General features: G+C 43.1%; 1 pseudogene; it reads left to right on the top strand.

Moving 5' to 3' along the window:
• LOC120990948 overlaps positions 1 to 21,044 on the top strand; it is a 103,296-nt pseudogene extending 82,252 nt beyond the window's left edge.
• Positions 21,045 to 21,335: the final 291 nt, after the last annotated feature.

Here is a 21,335-nt window from a genome sequence, read left to right as displayed (position 1 = left end):
GTAAGCGCAATGTAAAATAATGCTAATACACCTGTTAGCAGGGATGATGCACAATGACACATTGCAGCTTAACAACAGGCTATATAAAAGGCATATAAAGTACAATACAACTACTTTGCAGTACCCACGAGGGTAGTGGGACGCTGCACATGTACCCGGCGTCCCTGTGCGTGTACTGCGCAGATGCGGGGCCAGACGCCCCGCCCATCATCCCTTACGCGAGCAGTGCTACTCCGAAATTCCGTCTAAGTGATCACGTAATCCAGGACGCAATGACGGAGGGCAGTCACCCGCACCAGAGGAGAAGGGAGCGGACCATGTGACCCCACCCAGCCAGTCCACACAAGGGGTGTGTATTGTATCACCGTAGCGACCAGAATAGTTAGTTAACAATTCAAAAGTGTCCATAATTGCATCATCAGTGGAGCCATCTGAGTGAATAACTGCAGCAGATGCTAGCAGAACTATAGAGGTAACTGATACAAAACAATATGAGGAAGTGGGATCAGAGAGGTGCGTCTGGTGACGCAGCTGCATCCACCACGGTGACTCCGTGGCACCTTTAAGTGTCACTGTCACCCAACAGGTCACCATCGGGTGATCAGAGGCACAATAGCGCACCATCAATTGTCTCCATATATAAGATTACATATAGGGTGACTAAAGGGAGCTAGCCCTTCACTCCCAAAGCTAGTACAAACTGGTGCAGTGTAAGCTAAGGGCCAATAATAGACCCCTCAGCTACCACTTAGATAACATCAGAGAGTAGGACACTCAGTGGCCCCCTCCGGCAGTCAAAATAGCACCAACACTACAGGGATGAAACACTCATCAATAAACACTCAAACAGCTAATATTAAGGTGACAACATTCATAGATGCAACCACTGATGTTCAATGTTTCTTCATGTGAATAAAAACGACATAAGCCATGATACGCATAGACAAAGAACCACTATAATTAAAGACAAAGGACTTCCAACGCATCTATAAATTAAAGAAAAAAGAAAATAATACATAATAATCGTTTGTAAGTGGCACTATTGCATAGTCCTAATACCAGGCTGGACAAAACATATCACACCACTATCACGGGGCAACCTGTATCTATCTATTAAAGAGATCCCATCTAAATTCTGCATTCAGACCATCAGCTTTTAAAGTACAGTTGCAAGAAAAAGAATGTGAACCTTTTGGAATGATATGGATTTCTGCACAAATTGGTCATAAAATGTGATACGATCTTCATCTAAGTCACAACAATAGACAATCACAGTCTGCTTAAACTAATAACACACAAAGAATTAAATGTTACCATGTTTTTATTGAACACACCATGTAAACAATCACAGTGCAGGTGGAAAAAGTATGTGAACCCTTGGATTTAATAACTGGTTGAACCTCCTTTGGCAGCAATAACTTCACCAAACGTTTCCTGTAGTTGCAGATCAGACGTGCACAACGGTCAGGAGTAATTCTTGACCATTCCTCTTTACAGAACTGTTTCAGTTCAGCAATATTCTTGGGATGTCTGGTGTGAATCGCTTTCTTGAGGTCATGCCACAGCATCTCAATTGGGTTGAGTTCAGGACTGGGCCACTCCAGAAGGCGTATTTTCTTCTGTTTAAGCCATTCTGTTGTTGATTTACTTCTATGCTTTGTGTCGTTGTCCTGTTGCAACACCCATCTTCTGTTGAGCTTCAGCTGGTGGACAGATGGCCTTAAGTTCTCCTGCAAAATGTCTTGATAAACTTGGGAATTCATTTTTCCTTTGATGATAGCAATCCGTCCAGGCCCTGATGCAGCAAAGCAGCCCCAAACCATGATGCCCCCACCACCATACTTCACAGTTGGAATGAGTTTTTGATGTTGGTGTGCTGTGCCTCGTTTTCTCCACACATAGTGTTGTGTGTTTCTTCCAAACAACTCAACTTTGGTTTCATCTGTCCACAGAATATTTTGCCAGTATTGCTGTGGAAGATCCAGGTGCTCCTGTGCAAACTGTAAACGTGCAGCAATGTTTTTTTTGGACAGCAGTGGCTTCCTCTGTGGTATCCTTCCATGAAATCCATTCTTGTTTAGTGTTTTACGTATCGTAGCTTTGCTAACAGGGATGTTAGCATATGCCAGAGACTTTTGTAAGTCTTTAGCTGACACTCTAGGATTCTTCTTCACCTCATTGAGCAGTCTGCGCTGTGCTCTTGCAGTCATGTTTACAGGACGGCCACTCCTAGGGAGAGTAGCAGCGGTGCTAAACGTTCTCCATTTATAGAAAATTTGTCTTACCGTTGTCACGGCTGAGGATATATAGGCCAAGAAGCCACACCCCACAGTCGGACACACCCAGTGAAACACAAACACACTGGGAAGGGAGTTAACCCTTCCAGCACCAAAGAAGGGAAACACACACTTAAAAGGAGAAGTGTCCTGACAACACCCACACTGTGGCTGTTGCCGCAGGCAACGACATGGGTGGCAACCGTGTCCTGGGAGTCAGCCCGAAGGCCGGGACACTGCCACCACATGTACACATCACTAAACGTTGCCACGGGCAACCACAGTGCAGGAAAGAATGTCAGTGCACAGCACACATAACTCAGAGTGTACACAGACATACAACGTGCATAACATACACACACACACACCTAACATAGAGGTTGCTAGGTGTAACCGCATGAAGATTGCCGCCAGCTGCCTAGCACCAGCTCAGGCTGCTCTACAGCGGCAATACCAAAACTACAACGTGTTGCCCGCGGCAACCACAAGTGAGGCAGCACACAAGCGGCCCTCACCTGTGGTTGAACACCAGAACCAAACCGCAGGCAACCGCATGCGGTAGAGGAGTCACGGTCATAGCCATGGCCGTGACACTCCCACCCACCGAAAAAAAGGAAACTGGTGAGAGACTAACACAAGGGGATAGGAGAAGGGAACGTCCACTCTCAGGACATGGTTCCCAGAAAGTCGCTGTCAGCTGCATCCTCTCCCAGCACACAACACAGCCAGTCCGACGAGACCTGCAGCCCGCACCAGCGACACAAGAATGGAACTACTGAGAGTGGACGAGGGGACTCTCCACTCACGTCCCCACTCCAGTCGCTGCCAGCAGACACTCCTAACCAGCACGCAGCCGGACCACTTACGGAGTGCTGCCAGCAGACGACCAGGGATGAGAACATGGAGAGGGACGAGGGATCCCCAACACGGACACGGAAGGTAAGGTGGCGGGGAATAAGCCACCAACCGTGCCGTTAACGGAGATCCCCCAGGAACGCTCTCCCTCCGGAGAACGCGCATGCAGGCCACAAGGGGATGGCACTGCATGCTGCACCCTCTTTCGAAGGTATGCCTACCGCATACCAAAGAAACACCACCGTGCAATAAAACTCAGGGGACGCCAAACAAGGCAACGGTGAAGGGATGGCGGAGAAACGCCACTCACCGCGCCGTCAGAGGCAAAACCCCCAGAACGCTCTCCCTCCGAAGAGCGCGCATGTACCCCTTACGCAGATGGCGGTACATGCTTCACCCTCTTTCGAGGGTATGCATACTGCCACCCCTGAAAGCCCCTCCCAACAACAAAAAGGGGAAGGTTGGTGAGGCACAAAAAACAATGGGAGGGGGGGGAGGGGAATGACAAACCAGGAGACACCAGCACGGGCACGGTGAGAAAGGAATGGCAGGGAATGCCACTCACCGCGCCGTAACCGGTGATACCCCTATAACGCTCTCCCTCCGGAGAACGCGCATGCACCCCTTCCGCAGATGGCGGTACATGCTGCCCCCTCTTTCGAGGGATGCCACGTAAGAAGCGACTGTGGTCATACTGTCACGGCTGAGGATATATAGGCCAAGAAGCCACACCCCACAGTCGGACACACCCAGTGAAACACAAACACACTGGGAAGGGAGTTAACCCTTCCAGCACCAAAGAAGGGAAACACACACTTAAAAGGAGAAGTGTCCTGACAACACCCACACTGTGGCTGTTGCCGCAGGCAACGACATGGGTGGCAACCGTGTCCTGGGAGTCAGCCCGAAGGCCGGGACACTGCCACCACATGTACACATCACCAAACGTTGCCACGGGCAACCACAGTGCAGGAAAGAATGTCAGTGCACAGCACACATAACTCAGAGTGTACACAGACATACAACGTGCATAACATACACACACACACCTAACATAGAGGTTGCTAGGTGTAACCGCATGAAGATTGCCGCCAGCTGCCTAGCACCAGCTCAGGCTGCTCTACAGCGGCAATACCAAAACTACAACGTGTTGCCCGCGGCAACCACAAGTGAGGCAGCACACAAGCGGCCCTCACCTGTGGTTGAACACCAGAACCAAACCGCAGGCAACCGCATGCGGTAGAGGAGTTACGGTCATAGCCATGGCCGTGACAACCGTGGACTGATGAACAGCAAGGCTTTTGGAGATACTTTTATAACTCTTTCCAGCTTTATGCAAGTCAATAATTCTTAATCGTAGGTCTTCTGAGAGCTCTTTTGTGTGAGGCATTGTTCACATCAGGCAATGCTTCTTGTGAAAAGCAAACCCAGAACTGGTGTGTGTTCTTTATAGGGCAGGGCAGCTGTAACCAACACCTCCAATCTCATCTCATTGATTGGACTCCATTTGGCTGACACCTCACTCCAATTAACTCTTGGAGATGTCATTAGTCTAGGGGTTCACCTACTTTTTCCACCTGCACTGTGAATGTTTACATGGTGTGTTCAATAAAAACATGGTAACATTTAATTATTTGTGTGTTATTAGTTTAAGCAGACTGTGATTGTCTATTGTTGTGACTTAGATGAAGATCAGATCACATTTTATGACCAATTTGTGCAGAAATCCATATCATTCCAAAGGGTTCACATACTTTTTCTTGCAACTGTATGTAACCGATTTATCCATATCAGTTTGCGACGTTTTAATGGCAATTGTCTATTCCCACCTTTCTTAAGAGGGGGAACATGATCTATGATTCTGAACTTAAGGTCTTTTTCTCTGTGTCCAACATCCGCAAAATGTTTGGACACAGGAAGATCCTTCCTTTTTTGGCATATAGTATACCTATGTTGGTTGAGTCGAGTTTTTAAATTCAGAGTGGTCTCTCCTACATATAGGAGGCCACAAGGACATTTAAGTAGTTAGATAACAAATGCACTAACACAGGTCAGATAATGTCGAATCTCAAACTGTTTGTTGAAAATGGGATGAGAGAACTTGTCACCCTTCAGCATATAGCTGCAGTTAACGAGACATGGAAAGCAACCATTTATTTTATTGCCCAAATAGGTCTGACCAAATGTCTTACCCTCCACTGCTACTTCAGCTTTAACTAGTTTGTCACACAGATTGGGGGACCTTCTGTACGACATCAAGGGGGGGACAGAGAATTCTTTGACTTGGCTAAAATTGCTCTTCAGAATCGGCCAATGTTTTTTAATTGCCCCAGCTATGTGATAACTACCTTCTGTAAAGGTGGAAATGAAGGGGACCCTTTAAGTTGTAACCTGTCTAGTTGTCTCCGAGGTACTCTACCCTAATGCGTTCAAGTGCCTCTGGATCAGCCTTTTAGGGTACCCTCTTTGTGTAAATTTATTAGACATCTCAAATAGTCTATGATTGCAAACCTCTGGATCTCTAACAATACGCTGAACTCGAAGAAATTGACTGCGAGGAACGTGGATAACAACTCTCAAAATGTAAAAGTTTGTTGCAACCTGTAGGCTTAGTGTATAGATCAGTTGTTAGCAAAGTTTCCCTGGATTCTAACCATAGTGTCTAAGAACTGAACTTGTTCAGTAGAATGAGTGACGGGATTTCGGAGTAGCACTGCTCGCGTCGGTTATGATGGGGTGGGGCGTCTGGCCCCGCGTCTGCGCAGTACACGCACAGGGACGCCGGGTACATGCGGCCACACTGAACCACCAGTGGTAAGCTGTTTTGATCTAAAAAATATGCTGATTTAATACAGCTGTAATTTTAACTAGCTGAAGAGGATAATTTTAACCCTTTAGTCACTGCACCAGTACTTTAACACTATATGGAGATTGATAAATCGATATTATGTATTCACTGTATTGACACTTTAACACTATATGGAGATTGATAAATCGATATTATATATTTACTGTATTGACATTTCACAGTATGAATTACATGGTTTAAAGATATTTATGCACTTTTTTATTCTAAATCTTGGTAATACTTTTTGTATCATGTGATCTTTTGTTGTATGTGTTTAATTGTCTAATTATTCACTTAATATGCACCATGTGACTTAATTATGCTTTGTTATTTGGGTATATATACCAAGTTGTGACACTATTGCTTTGCTTGACAAAGGCCTCATTGAGTAGGCCGAAACGTTGCCTAGGAAATAAATTTGGGTCATCATCTTTTCATTTGAATTTGGAGTGCTGCCTTGTTTTTGGACTTTTTATATAGTGGAGGAGACGCCTGCCTTCCTTGAGGATTTGCACCGTTTCACATCATCTAACTGTGCTGCTGCGTTATTTGTGTTGTGGTATCTATCTATCTATCTATCTATCTATCTATCTATCTATCTATCATATATCGTCTATCTATCTATCTATCTATCTACAGTATTTTTCACTTTAAAAGATACACTTTCCCCCCCAAAAAGTCAGTGCGTCTTATAAAGCAAATGTGCCAACCTCATGGTGACCGGAGCATTGCAGAAGATGTGTTGGTCGGTCAGCAGCTGCAAGCTGTAGTGCGGGGTGGGCGGCAGGGACAGTGAGGCATGATGTAGGGCAGGGTGGGCGGCACGGGCAGCGAGGCATGCTGTAATGTGAGGTAGGACGGGCGGCGGCAGTGAGGCATGCTGTAGTGCAGGGCAGGTGGCAGTGAGGAATGCTGTAGTACGAAGCAGGTCAGGCGGCGGAAGTGAAACTGAATGCCACCAGCCCGCAGCCGGGGTCCATTCGAGAGGAGGAGAGAGGAGAGCCATTCTCTTTCTCCTCTGCACTGCTGACTGGTGGAGATCGCCAGCGGGAACTGCTGCTCCACCGCATCTACCAATCAGCCTACTCCCAGCCTGCTACGCGCGCTGCTGCTATTAGGAAGGAAGAAGGGAGGTCTTCCTGTACATCCGTACATGGATTTTTTCTTAAGGATAAGGGGGTTATAGTCATATTTAATATAAACACTGTTGAGAGACTAAAACATAATTGGTGTTCATTGGTAGACGTTTATATTAAATTTGACAATAACCCCCCTGATTCTTAAGAATACATCCGTGTATTGCAGGACCAGGAGGCATTCTTAAGGATGAGGGGAGGTAAAGTCAAATAACAGTGCATCATCCACAGATCCCCTATAACATTGTGTCATCCACAGATCCCCCATAAGAGTGTGTCATCCACAGATCCCCCATAACAGTGTGTCATCCACAGATCCCTAACAGTGTGTCATCCACAGATCACCCATAACAGTGTGTCATCCACAGATCACCCATAACATTGTGTCATCCACAGATCTCCCATAACAGTGTGTCATCCACAGATCCCCTATAACAGTGTGTCATCCGCAGATCCCCCATAACAATGTCATCCACAGATCCCCCATAACAGTGTGTCATCCACAGATTCCTCATAACAGTGTGTCATCCACAGATCCCCCATTACAGTGTCATCCACATATCCCCATAACAGTGTGTCATCCACAGATCCTCCATAACAGCAAATCATTGCCAGATTCCCTCCATAACAACATGTAAGCAATAGATCCCCCATAACAGTGTGAAATATTTTTCTGTTATTTTATTACATTTTTTAGCACACCTTTTGGTTCAAAATATTTTTTTCTTATTTTCCTCATCTTCTCATCAGGTGCGTCTTAGAAAGCAAAAAATATGGTATCTATCTATCTCTCTCATATCTATCTCTATAATATATACTGTATATCTATAAACTACATCTTTTGCTCCCAGTAAGCAGTACTTTCAGGCCCATTTTACCTGGTGCTCGGTCAGAAGCGGAGCAGGCGCCATAGCTGCTGGGTTTCTGTTGTTTCACATTGCAGACACCTGGACATTTAACCACTCAGATGCCATAGCTGCAGTTGACCACAGCATCTGAGGGGTTAACCATGGGAGCACTGCATCCCTAAGATCGAGGGAGTGTTCGGTTGTTATGGCAGCCTTGGGCCCATCCTGTTGCAGGGCTCCATAGGAACACAGCTAATCTTCCATAGACTGCAATAGTAGTCCATTGCAGTAAAGGGGAGAAGCAATCAAATGATCACATGTTCAAGTCCTCTAATGAAACTTAATATGTGTATAAAAGTTTCATAAAATATATAAAAAATAGTCACTCCCTATCTGCATATTAAAAACAAACAAAAAATAAACATCATAGGCATAAAGTCCCAAAACACCCATAAGGTTAAAATATGAATGTATTTAACCCATATGGTGAATGCCATAATAAAAAAAAAATCAAAATGGCCAATTCACCATTTATTGGTTGCTTCACCTCCTCCAAAATTTTTATAAAAATAGATCAAAAAGATCATACACACCCCAAAATGGTATAACTAAAAACTACAGATCGTCCCGCAAATAATGAACCCACTCACAGCTTTGTAGACATAACTATAAAAAAAACTTTGGTGGTCAGAATATTGCGATGTGGTATCACTGTAATCGTACTGACTTGGAGAATGTGGGGAACACACATGTTCACATATTTGTTGAATTTACGGAATGTGACTGTGTTGATAGCCCATTATTACAAGATTTGGGGCCCCACTTTTGATTTTGCCTAGGGCCACATTTTGTCTAAAACCGGCCCTGACTAGGAGTATGCTTTCTTTGAGATAACACGGGAGGTTGGGTAAGAGAGAACATAGAGGGTTTTCAGTGTGGCAGGGGGCATTGTGACACCCAAACGGACCAAGTTGTCTTCCGCCAGTGTCCAAAACATCAATTTTGTAAAAATGAATGACGCATGCATCTGTGAAGTTTTCACACTCCTCCAGCTTAGGCCAATGAATATATCTGATGGTGCCCTATCTTGTCACTACCGTTGTCGCCCTGCCTACTATGATGTTCGGTACCATATGACTGCTGCTGCCACCATCATGTTCTTTACTATATGGCTGCTGATGCTGCAGCCACTGCCGCAGCTGCTACTCCCTGCTGGTAATCCCCTACTGCCATTACCATTGCCTCCACACAGTCGCTACTACTACTACTACTACTTCACACATCTACTGCCTTGTCTGTTCCATGCTGTACTACTACTGCTGCGGCTGCTATTGACCTCACATGCTACGATACCCTACTCTTTTTATGTGTAAATAGTGTAAAAATAAATGTAAACTTTGAGAAAAATTTTTGTTTGTTTACATCACTATATTCTGACCCCATAACTTTTTCTACTTATGTCTACTGAGCTGTTTTAAAAATATCAGCTGTGTCACATGGTTGTTTGTATTTTTTACTCTACAGTAGAACTATTTAACTCAGTCTACTTTCCCTAGCTAGGCGATAATGAGCCAGTACTGTTATCGGCTCACCATCCTTTGAACCTTTTGCTACATCAATTATTTAAATCCTAGGTGCTGCACCATACCCTATGTGCACTAGCTGTACTAAAAAGCTCAAACACTGCCCCCCAACATGTTTTACTAGTCAAACTGGCGTCTTCAGGGGAATTGGGCAGAGTGTGTTTGAGAGGGGTGGGGATGGCTCTATAAAGTCTCTGTTAATGACATCACCGATGTCTCTAGCGTATCGCTAGTTTTCATGTGGGTGTTAGTCCTTAGATGACCCTAATTGCAAGAATCCCGTCCTTACCCCTCCTTCTATTACCTGACGTCCGCACTGAGTACGCCCCCTTCCTTCCCTCTATACATTCCTGCGCATGAACCTGGACTTGGTTCTCACACCGCAAGCCTGTGTTTACTGCGCATGTCAGAGGACTTAGGCTCTCTTCCCTACAGATCTCACTTATATCTCAGGACTGAGTCTGTTCTTCATCAAATAGCTTTGTTCATTAGCGCATGCCCAAGTACTTCTTTGTTCTTCCCTTTATTTCAGATAGATTTTTCATCTATATATTTTAGATTGTTTATTTCTTATGATCATAATTAAAAAAAAAAATTATTATCATTAATTTATTGACCATGCAGAATGCCAATATCCAACTATACAAAATTTAGGAAGTAGAATATTCAAATATCATGATTTCTTTATTTATTATTTATATTTTTATATCCACCATGATTCAATCATGTTAGTTATATTTGTCATTTAGCTCTAGTTTCATCATACTTGATGTTCTTTCTCACTATTTCATCATGTTTGTAAAATTTTATAGATAATCTTGATTACTTTCCTTCATTATAAATTCTATTATTTTTACTTTCAATAATAAATATGTTATTAATCATGATTCTTATCTGAAGTTAATAAAATAAAGGTTTGTGATTTAACCAATATTCCTAATTTTCTATATATTAATTTATCCCTATTTTATGTCATTTTTATAAATTTTTATGGTTTTTATTAGTATTTTAGTTTATCCTATCCTATATATTCATAGGGGAAGGGGAGTTTTTCAAATCAATATACAAGGATAGATACTGATTAGAGCCTTCCTCCTGCCACATTATAGTCATCCTCTTTATTCATCTATAATGGTATTTACAGTCAGGTCCATAAATATTGGGACATTGACACAATTCTAACACTAGAGTCAGTGAAATGCCACATTTGTAAATCCTTTATGGTCCCAATGGGGTTAGGCTTTTCAGGCGATATATTAATTTAGTTTCTTCTTGTTGTAACTTTTTATCAATATCTCCTTGTCTTGGGCCTATCTTCATTTTCTTTATACCCCAAAATTTCAGTTTTTTTGTTTATCCTTAATATGTCTTGCAAAGGCTGTATCCCTCGTCCCTCAGGAGTACCTAAAAATGCCATAATATTTCTATCTATTTGATCATGAATATATAGGATAGGATAAACTAAAATACTAATAAAAAACATAAAAATCATAACCATAAAAATAATAAAAATGTATAAAATTAGGAATATTGGTTAAATCACAAACCGTCTTTTTATTGACTTCAGATAAGAATCATGATTAATAGCATATTTATTATTGAAACTAAAAATTTGAGAATTCATGATGAAGGAAAGTAATCAAGATTATCTATAATATTTTAAAAACATGATGAAATAGTGAGAAAGAACATCAAGCATGATAAAACTAGAGCTAAATGACAAGTGTTAAGCAAAGAAGTTTGCTGAATTTGTGGGAGGGGAGGGTCATTACAAGGCTACTTACATGCACCTGTGGGCCCAGGCTGGCTGGTTACTAGGCTATTTATAGGCACCTGTGGGTCCAGACTGACGCCGATTCAGCTGATTTCACTACCTCTGGCTCAGCTCTAGGATACAGCAGCATGGGTGGAGGCTCCTTACGGCTGGGCGACGGCGGAATGTCTCAGAAGGGCGCTGGTATTCATGGTAGGATCGGAGGTGTTTGTACGGGACCCACGCTGCGGCCTGCGATATGTTAGCGCTCTGGGATACAGCAGAGTATGGGCGCTAAATGGTCAAACCATGGTTGTTTGTCTGGCTGTTCAGAGGCCTGGTGAGGCCATTGCATACAGTTATTGGGGTAGCATGTGCTTAGAGTGGGCATGGTTGTATGTTTTCTGATACCTGGTTTACATGCGGGACGCGTGTCTGCAGTTGGTTCAAGCTACGCGTGCTGGGTTTAAGTGATGGTAAATGTGGATCAATGGTCGCTGATTTAAAAAAAAAAAAAAAAACACCTGCAGCATCATGTGGAGGTTCAGTTGCGCCTGGGCAATGGCAGAAGGTGCCAGGCAAGTGCTGGCATTCACGGTAGGATTGGACTTGGTTACACGGTCCGTGACTTGTAGCGCTCTGGGGCAAAGGGGGTTGGGCTTCAATGGTCAAATGATCGTGGTTAGGATTGTTACCTTCAAAGCTACGTCCGTGTGTCTGCATTTACATTTTTGTCCTATACACCGTTCACTACTAGAGCTGCGTTCATACGTCCGCTGTTGCATTACATTAATACTCTGCTCACTTTCAGATTGCATTCATATGGCTGCTCTATACCATGCTCCTCATATTCATACACAGAGCTGTGCCCATAACATGTTTTTAGGCACCACTCACATCCAGAGCTGCATTCACCCACTTGTTCTTACATCAGGTGTTATACTCTGCTTCCTCTTAAAGCTGCATTTCTTTTCATTGCTACATAATGGTTACTCAGTATTCTTACTAGGGCTATCAGCACACTGCTCTGATACTGCTCTTCCGATAAAGATAGCCGCTTTCTTTTCAGGCTTACGTTTTGATATCTGCGTAAAAAAAAAAAAAAAAAAAAAGTGTGGGGTTTCTGTTACCTGTTTTACATGTGGGGGCACATCCGCAGTTAACGCCAGACATGCTAGGTGTAGATCAGTGGTCTGTATATGGGTACTCGAGCAGGTCGGTCTAGGTGCCTGTATTTGAGTTCTGATGCTCTTGTATGGAAGTGTGTTAATCTATAAACCGTATGTTATGGGCACGCATGTGTCAGCGGTTTTGTGCTAGGTCATAGGTGCACTATATGTTGATTAATTGGCGTTGCATCAGGGTTTACGTTCAAAACGCATTTATGTTTTCTTGGGTGATGGTGATGTCCATTTAAAAAAAAAAAAAAAAACCTACAGCATTATGTGGAGGTTTCATTCGCACCTGGGTAATGGCAGAAGGTTTCAGGCGAGTACTCGCATTCACAGTAGGATTGGACTTGGATACACCATGGGGGACTTGTAGCGCTCTGGGGCGAGAGGGGTGGGGCGCTAATGGTCGAATGATCATGGTTAGGTTCGTTACCTTCAAAAGCCACGTCCATGTGTCTGCATTAACAATGTTATACTCCATTTACTACTAGAGCTGCGTTTATGAGTTGCTGTTGCATCACATCAATACCCTGTCACTTCAGGTTGCATTCATACAGCTGCGTTATACCTTGCTCTTCATGCTCAGAGCTGGGCCCATACCATGTTTTTAGGCACTACTCACATCCAGAGCTGCGTTCACCCACCTGTTCTTACATCAGTTGCTGCATATTCGGCTTCCACTTAAAGCTGCATTTTTTTTTTTTTCGTTGCTACATCATGGTTACTGAGTATTTTCTCTAGGGCAGTCAGTGCACCGCTCTGATACCGTTCTCCCGATAAACATAGCTGCTTTCTTTCAGGTTTACGTTTCTTTCCTCACTGGTGGTTATGTTATAGGCCTACTTTTTCTGTTTCACGTCAGCAGGAAAAAAAAAAAGTGTCCTGTTCTTTAGTCCTGGTTCGCATTCACTCAGACTAGTCTCCTTTTACTTCTGGTTCGCATTCACTCAGACTGGTCTCCTTTACTTCTGGTCCGCATTCACTCGGATTGGCCTCCTGCCCCAGTTCACCATGCAGTCCTCAGCGGTTAGTGGGCTAATAGGAGTAAGATTCCTACTATGTTTCACAAGTAGTTCATTTGTTTTCACGATAAGGGTCTTCTCTTAGCGAACTGTAATGCCTCTGGCGCTTTTCTCTCATCTGTTTATTCACGGTTGGTTTAATGTATTATTTAGGCACCTGGTTCGGTTCACTAACGTCGATGCATATCCCATCAGGTCTAGCTCACATTTTAATTACTTATCGTCACTGCAATGTCATCGAGTGCAGTCTTGGCTTCGGGAGCCTGATGATCTCTTCAGCCTCATGGCTCTGTGGGGCTTATGACCGATCTTCATGTTGTTAGGGGTACGATATGGTTATAAGCTTGTTAGTGTCCTAGGTTTATTGTCGAAGGGGGTCTTGGTTATGCAAGTCCCCAAGTCATACTGGTGCTGCATAAGTGGATAAAAAAAAAATAAAAAAAAAAATATATATATATATATATATATATATATATTAAAAATAAATAATAATAATAAATCGCCATTTGTTTCGCATTCATGGCTACGCCATTAGAGTCTCTGACGCATTGCTTCTCCGTTTAAGTTTGACGCGCATGGCCCCGCCATTAGTGTCTCTTGCGCATGGCCCCGCCATTAGTGTCTCTTGCGCATGGCCCCGCCATTAGTGTCTCTTGCGCATGGCCCCGCCATTAGTGTCTCTTGCGCATGGCCCCGCCATTAGTGTCTCTTGCGCATGGCCCCGCCATTAGTGTCTCTTGCGCATGGCCCCGCCATTAGTGTCTCTTGCGCATGGCCCCGCCATTAGTGTCTTTTGCGCATGGCCCCGCCATTAGTGTCTTTTGCGCATGGCCCCGCCATTAGTGTCTTTTGCGCATGGCCCCGCCATTAGTGTCTCTTGCGCATGGCCCCTTTCGCGCTTGGTTCCACCATTAGTGTCTTTAGTCCCTCTAGCGCTTGGTTCCACCATTAGTGTCTTTAGTCCCTCTAGCGCTTGGTTCCACCATTAGTGTCTTTAGTCCCTCTAGCGCTTGGTTCCGCCATTAGTGTCTTTAGTCCCTCTAGCGCTTGGTTCCACCATTAGTGTCTTTAGTCCCTCTAGCGCTTGGTTCCGCCATTAGTCTCTCACGCATGTCTTCAGTTTACATTTTACTCACACAACTCCGCCATTCGAGGTTGGCTGCGTGGTCCCGCCACAGCATGTTCATGCCTTTTCTGCATTCAGGCCGCTCGCATGCCTCGGTCAGCTGTGGCTCGCGTTACAATTCTTCTCGTGGTGGCTCGTAGGCGCGGCTTTGCCATTAGAACCTCACTCACATTATTGTTGTAGGTCGTTGGGTCTTCATTGTTTCTTTTCAAGCAGTCATCCCAAGCCTTCCTTTCGGACATCAACTTCTCCCGGGTTCGCATTTTCTCACATTTAATCTCTCGAGGTTCTTGAATTATAGACCTATTCTCCCAGGGAGATGACCCTGGGGTCTCACAATTCCGCTTCTCAAGGGGTTGTTAAAAAAAAAAAAAAAAAAAAAAGGTAAACAACTATACTATGGCATCAGGTTCGTCCACAGGGAGTCCGGTCACCACTACAGGTGATTACGAAGTCTGTCACGACTACAGACTAAGTCCTGTCTCACCACTACAGGCGATTTACGAAGTCTGTCACGACTACAGACTAATAAGTCCTGTCACGACTACAGGCGATTTACGCAGTCTGTCACGACTACAGACTAATAAGTCCTGTCACGACTACAGGCGATTTACGCAGTCTGTCACGACTACAGACTAATAAGTCCTGTCACGACTACAAGCGATTTACGAAGTCTGTCACGTTTACTGACACGATAAGTCCTAGCACGACTACAGGCGCAGCATAGGTAGTCTATCATGACCTTAAGCTCGTCCTGTCATAGCAGTAGGCATTGTGTGTACATTATGTCTTCATTATAGGCACGCTTACTTCATCTTCAAACTCAGGCTGAGGGTGTTGGTGTTGCACCTTGTACCGGTCCATCTTCAAGTGAGAGGTACAACAATAAGGCGCAATATATATAGTCTGTCACGTCTACGGACACAAGTCCTATCACTATCACAGGCGCAGCATACATAGTTATCATGACTTTAAGCTTATTTCCTGTCACAACTGCTAGTATAGTGGGTATGTTTTTTCCTCAGTGCAGGCGACATTAGCTCGTTAATTTCAACCAGCCATGTATTCGTGCTTATGGTTCCCCAGGCCTGGTGAGTCTACACATTTCACTTGATCCATTACTAGAGTTAAACGGCATACGCCATCTTCTAACTTTTGGGTCCTTTATAAAATAATAATAATTAAAGCGGTCGCCTGGGGAATAAGTATAGGTGAAGTATTTGCCACCAGTAACAGTTGGTGTCCAAGCAGGACCCTTAGCGAATGGTTGGACTTCATTTAAGCCCTTCCATCAGATTCACCATTGTTGTTTCAGTCCGCAGCTCTCGGGATTCAGACCTCCTCGTAATATGTTCATATGTTTGTCAACATAGGAGTAAATCGTTCCTGATTACCGACCACTCTTTCAAAAGCATCAACTTTAGCTACCTTCAAGAACAATGTGCCGTCGCACGTGACAAAGAGGTAACGTATATAGAAGTCTCTGATATGTACGGTATTTTCCGCACCTTCGTCGTGTAGTGTCTTTTGAGTGCAAAGCGGGTGTCGTAATGGTATGTATATGTTTTACTCTAAACTAAGGTCTACGCTTTTTGGCCACTTTAGGCTGCCCTACCGCAGCAGTTATGGCACAATTCTACTGCTTGTTGTAGATGGGTGTACCCATCCTATCTAACCCGTTCTGATAGCCGATCCGACCACAAGTGTTAAGCAAAGAAGTTTGCTGAATTTGTGGGAGGGGAGGGTCATTACAAGGCTACTTACATGCACCTGTGAGCCCAGGCTGGCTGGTTACTAGGCTATTTATAGGCACCTGTGGGTCCAGACTGACGCCGATTCAGCTGATTTCACCCACCCACCCACTCCATCTTACAGTCACTTCATACTAGGGTGGCCCACTTTAGGCTGCCCTACCGCAGCAGTTATGGCACAATTCTACTGCTTGTTGTAGATGGGTGTACCCATCCTATCTAACCCGTTCTGATAGCCGATCCGACCACAAATATCACTAACATGATTAAACCATGGTGGATATAAAAATAAAAATAATAAATAAAGAAATCATGATATTTGAATATTCTACTTCCTAATTTTTGTATAGTTGGATATTGACATACTGCATGGTCAATAAATTAATGATAATAAAAAAAATAATAATCATGATCATAAGAAATAAACAATCTAAAATGTATAGATAAATAATCTATCTGAAATAAAGGGAATAACAAAGAAGTACTTGGGCATACGCTAATGAACAAAGCTATTTGATGAAGAACAGATTAAGTCCTCAGATATAAGTGAGATAGGGAAGAGAGACTAAGTCCCGTGACATGCGCAGTGCTGCGAATTGTGAGGCGCAGAGCCTAAGTGCTCTGACATGCACAGTAGACACGGGCTTGCGGTGTGAGAACCAAGTACGGGTTCATGAGCAGGAATGTATAGAGGGAAGGAAGGTGGCGTGCTCAGTGCGGACGTCAGGTAATAGAAGGACGGCACCTAGGATTTAAATAATTGATGTAGCAAAAGGTTCAAAGGATGGTGAGCCGATAACTAGCGAGCAGTACCGGCTCATTATCGCCTAGGTAGGGAAAGTAGACTGTGAGTTAAATAGTTCTACTGTAGTGTAAAAAATACAACGCAACCATGTGACACAGCTGATATCTTTAAAATATCTTTATTTTAACAATGCATCTAATAAATGTTACGTTTTAATAATTGGCACATGAAATAAACAAAAAGGCGTTATTGGTCTTCTGGACCATTTGTAAATATACCATGTAAAAACATCACCCTCTCAACATTCAGTCCCATATAAATAACATCTCCCTGCCCCAGCCACCTCCAACATGCAGTCCTATGTAAATAACATCCGCCCCTCAACATTTAGTCCCATGTGAATAACATCCCTCCCATCAGCCCTAACATACAGTCCCAGTTAAATAACCACAACTGCCAGCATTACTCTGCCTCTCACAATGAGAATCTATCCCTTTATTTGCCTCTCACCACAGCTTCTTCCCCAGGACCTCTTCTCTTCACTGCTGAGCTGCACTGGTCACATGATGGTGACATCATCGCAGGTCTTTCTGAACCACTGCCTTTTGCACTGATCACATGACTGTGATGTCATTACAGGTCCATCAGCTCTTGCAGTGCATTAGATTCAATTGTATTGCCATCCTGAGGACGGCAATACAGTTGTATCTATCTGTCAGGCAGTACATTCGGGGCCTGGGACAAAACAGGCCCCAAATATTTTAGCCTCGCAATACCCCTGGTTAAGTTCCATTCAGAACTTTAGTGCTTTGCTAGTAGAGTGGTTGGATTTAACAAGTGGGCAGAGAGACCTGTGTAAGTGCATCACTGTGTGACTGGCTCTCCAGGAATTTGTCCAGTAAGACAGATTGTCACTCAATACTGTCACAAAAATAGATAATAACAGAAACAGTAATTACAATGATGGTTACCTTATAGAAGTTCTTAGTGTCCACGTTCTTTGCTTATAACCCAGAAGGAGCACCATGTTCCCAGCTAGACTTCTTGGCTGGCCAAGTGCCTGCAAAAGGATAACCTGGGTACATGGCAAGCAAGGCTCAGCTAGATGGTGTCAATAGTGCCTGTTTTATACAGATATTCATGAATTTCCAACGTGGCTTGGTTTACACATAATTGCTTTTTTTCCCCTAAATAAAAATTCACCCTCCTCTTGGAAAGGTGCCTACTTTAAGGGTTCACACCATTTTTCTACACAAATATTATATGTCCTTTCGCTGTGTGTTCTCCTCATTGCATTGGTTGCAAAAACTGACCTTTCACCTTGTTTATAATAGACCTTTGTGTATAACACTGTTCTTTAAATATACATACCTTTCTGTCTATTACCATGCTGACACTGAACTGAGAGATGGTTTTACTGGTTTGGCCACACGGTCAGGTTTCTGCATGTAGTTTTGAAAGCCAAAATATGGAGTGGGTCATACAAGGAAAGAAAGCATAGATACAACTTCTCTGTTTTTAATTCACTCCTGGTTTGGGCTTCCATAACATAACAACACAAATTCTGGACCTTTCACCTCACCTGAAATTCCTGTTTTAATAGCTCCATGCATTCCCCATGTACTAACAATTCTGGAGCATCTAGTCATATGGCTGTATGTTGTGCCATTCCTTTATTATTCCTACTAGAAGTTATGAATGAATTGCTATTAGCCTTCAGTAAGGGTACAGAGGGGAGGTAACCAGTTGGGGGCGTGTACCTGCACAGACTGACTCTATCCAATCAGTGCGGCCATTTTCAGACTATGCAGGTACACGCCCCCAACTGGTTACCTCCCCTCTGTACCCTTACTGAAGGCTAATAGCAATTCATTCATAACTTCTAGTGCAAATAATAAAGGAATGGCACAACATAGAGCCATAAGAATAGATGCTCCAGAATTATTACAGAGGGAATGTATGTAGCTATTAAAATAGGCATGTCAGGAGAGGTGACAGGTGCTCTTTAAGCTTCCTTCCAAAAATAATGAAAAGGTGAGGACATTAATTATTTAAACAGCTGCATGCATAGTTAAACACTATCATTTTCTTTTGTTAGGAGATACTAAAAAAGAACTTTACTACTATTTATGAATTTGTACTTTTGGGATTTGAAAATCTACATAGCTTTAAAACTTTGCTATTCTTTGTATTTCTCATTATATACATTTTTACTGTGCTAGGAAATATGTTAATAATCATTCTTTATTGGATATCCAAGACATTAGATGGTATATCAGTTAAAACATATACAAAAAACAGCACATACTGGGAACACAACGGTGTTACAATAAATGTATAAAAACAGAGTAAGCTCCAAACCAATGAGGGACTAGTATCCCCCCATACACAATAAAGCAGTATCAACTTGGTGGGGCGCATGTAGCGATAATAGCATCCAGAGCATACATACACAAACACTCCAAACATTTAAGGGAGTGTAAGCCTGGGTGCCGCCCACACCAAGCAGAGACTGCAAGGGAAGAGGGGGGGAGAAAACACAGTAAAGTGCAAGTGCAATGAATATCTACTGACCCTGGTCTGAAACAGCCGCCCGACGATCGTTTCGCAAAATGCTTCCTCTTGGGGCCCCAAGAGGAAGCATTTTGCAAAACGATCGTCGGGCGGCTGTTTCAGACCAGGGTCAGTAGGTATTCATTGCACTTGCACTTTACTGTGTTTTCTCCCCCCCTCTTCCCTTGCAGTCTCTGCTTGGTGTGGGCGGCACCCAGGCTTACACTCCCTTAAATGTTTGGAGTGTTTGTGTATGTATGCTCTGGATGCTATTATCGCTATATGCGCCCCACCAAGTTGATACTGCTTTATTGTGTATGGGGGGATACTAGTCTCTCATTGGTTTGGAGCTTACTCTGTTTTTATACATTTATTGTAACACCGTTGTGTTCCCAGTATGTGCTGTTTTTTGTATATGTTTTAACTGATATACCATCTAATGTCTTGGATATCCAATAAAGAATATTTAATTAGAATTACTCTCTGTGTGGTTGCTCTTTGAGCTGTATAGGTGATAATACGAATAACTCCATGCGAGATATTTATGATATAGTTGTTTTTTGGTGCTTTATGTTAATAATCATATTGGTATCAACATGTCCACAGATTCAGTCCCCTATGTATTTTTTCCTAAGTCATTTATCTGCATCTGACATACTGCTTACCACATATGCTATACCAAATATGTTGTACGTTCTGTTGGAAGAAGGGAGTATCATATCTGTCAGAGGCTGCCTCACTCAGTTCTACCTTATCTGCGTTTCAACAATTGTTGAATGCTTTCTACTGATGGTCATGTCCTATGATTGCTATCAAGCCATTTGTAACCCTCTGCATTATAACTCTATTATGAACTTCAGATTTTGCACCATCCTTGCCTTCCTGTCCTGGTTTTTAGGCTCAGCATGGCCATTAATTGCAGTTATACCAGTATTTAATTTATTTTTTTGCCAATCCAACGTCATTGATCACTTCTATTGTGACTTTGCTCCAATTATGGAACTTTCATGTTCAGATACTTCACTTGTGGAAAAAGAAGTCTTCATAAGCTCTTTCCCCACTGTTGTCCTTCCTTTTCTTTTTATTATTGTCACCTATTACAACATTTCCCATACTGTTATGAGGATACCAACAACTGCTGGTCGAAGGAAAGCTTCACTTGCAGCTCTCACTTGGCGGTTGTATCTACTTACTATGGGACATTGATAATTAAGTACATTGTTCCTTTTAGAGGGAATTCTCACGTCTTAAATAAGTCTGTATCTCTTCTATATACAGTATTTACCCCGTTTTGTAACCCCATAATATACAGTCTACGAAATAAAGATATTAAGAGCGCCATGAAAAAATTACCTATAGTGCCCTGGTCATTATGAACATCTACTTAAAAGAGGTTGTCTTACTTCAGGAAATGTCATGTATCCTGTAGAGAAAGTTAAAGTGTAACTGCCATTTCACTACCAAAAATGAAATTCCTAAGATATGTGATGCTGAAGGGAAGATAGTCATGAAGCCTCATTTTTCAGCTAATTTTACCTTTCTGATGTCTGTATTTAGCCCTTAGCAACCATATTTCTCTGTGCATCTATTTCAGCAACTTCCTAAGGCTACTTTCACACTGCCGTTCAGAGCGGGTCCATCTGATGTCTGCTCAGACGGATCCGCTC

This window comes from Bufo bufo, chromosome 2 (genome assembly GCF_905171765.1).
Source record: "Bufo bufo chromosome 2, aBufBuf1.1, whole genome shotgun sequence".
In the NCBI taxonomy this organism is placed as follows: Eukaryota; Metazoa; Chordata; class Amphibia; order Anura; family Bufonidae; genus Bufo; species Bufo bufo.
The sequence above is the reverse complement of the archived record's forward strand: the minus strand, read 5'-3'. Positions and strand labels throughout refer to the sequence as shown.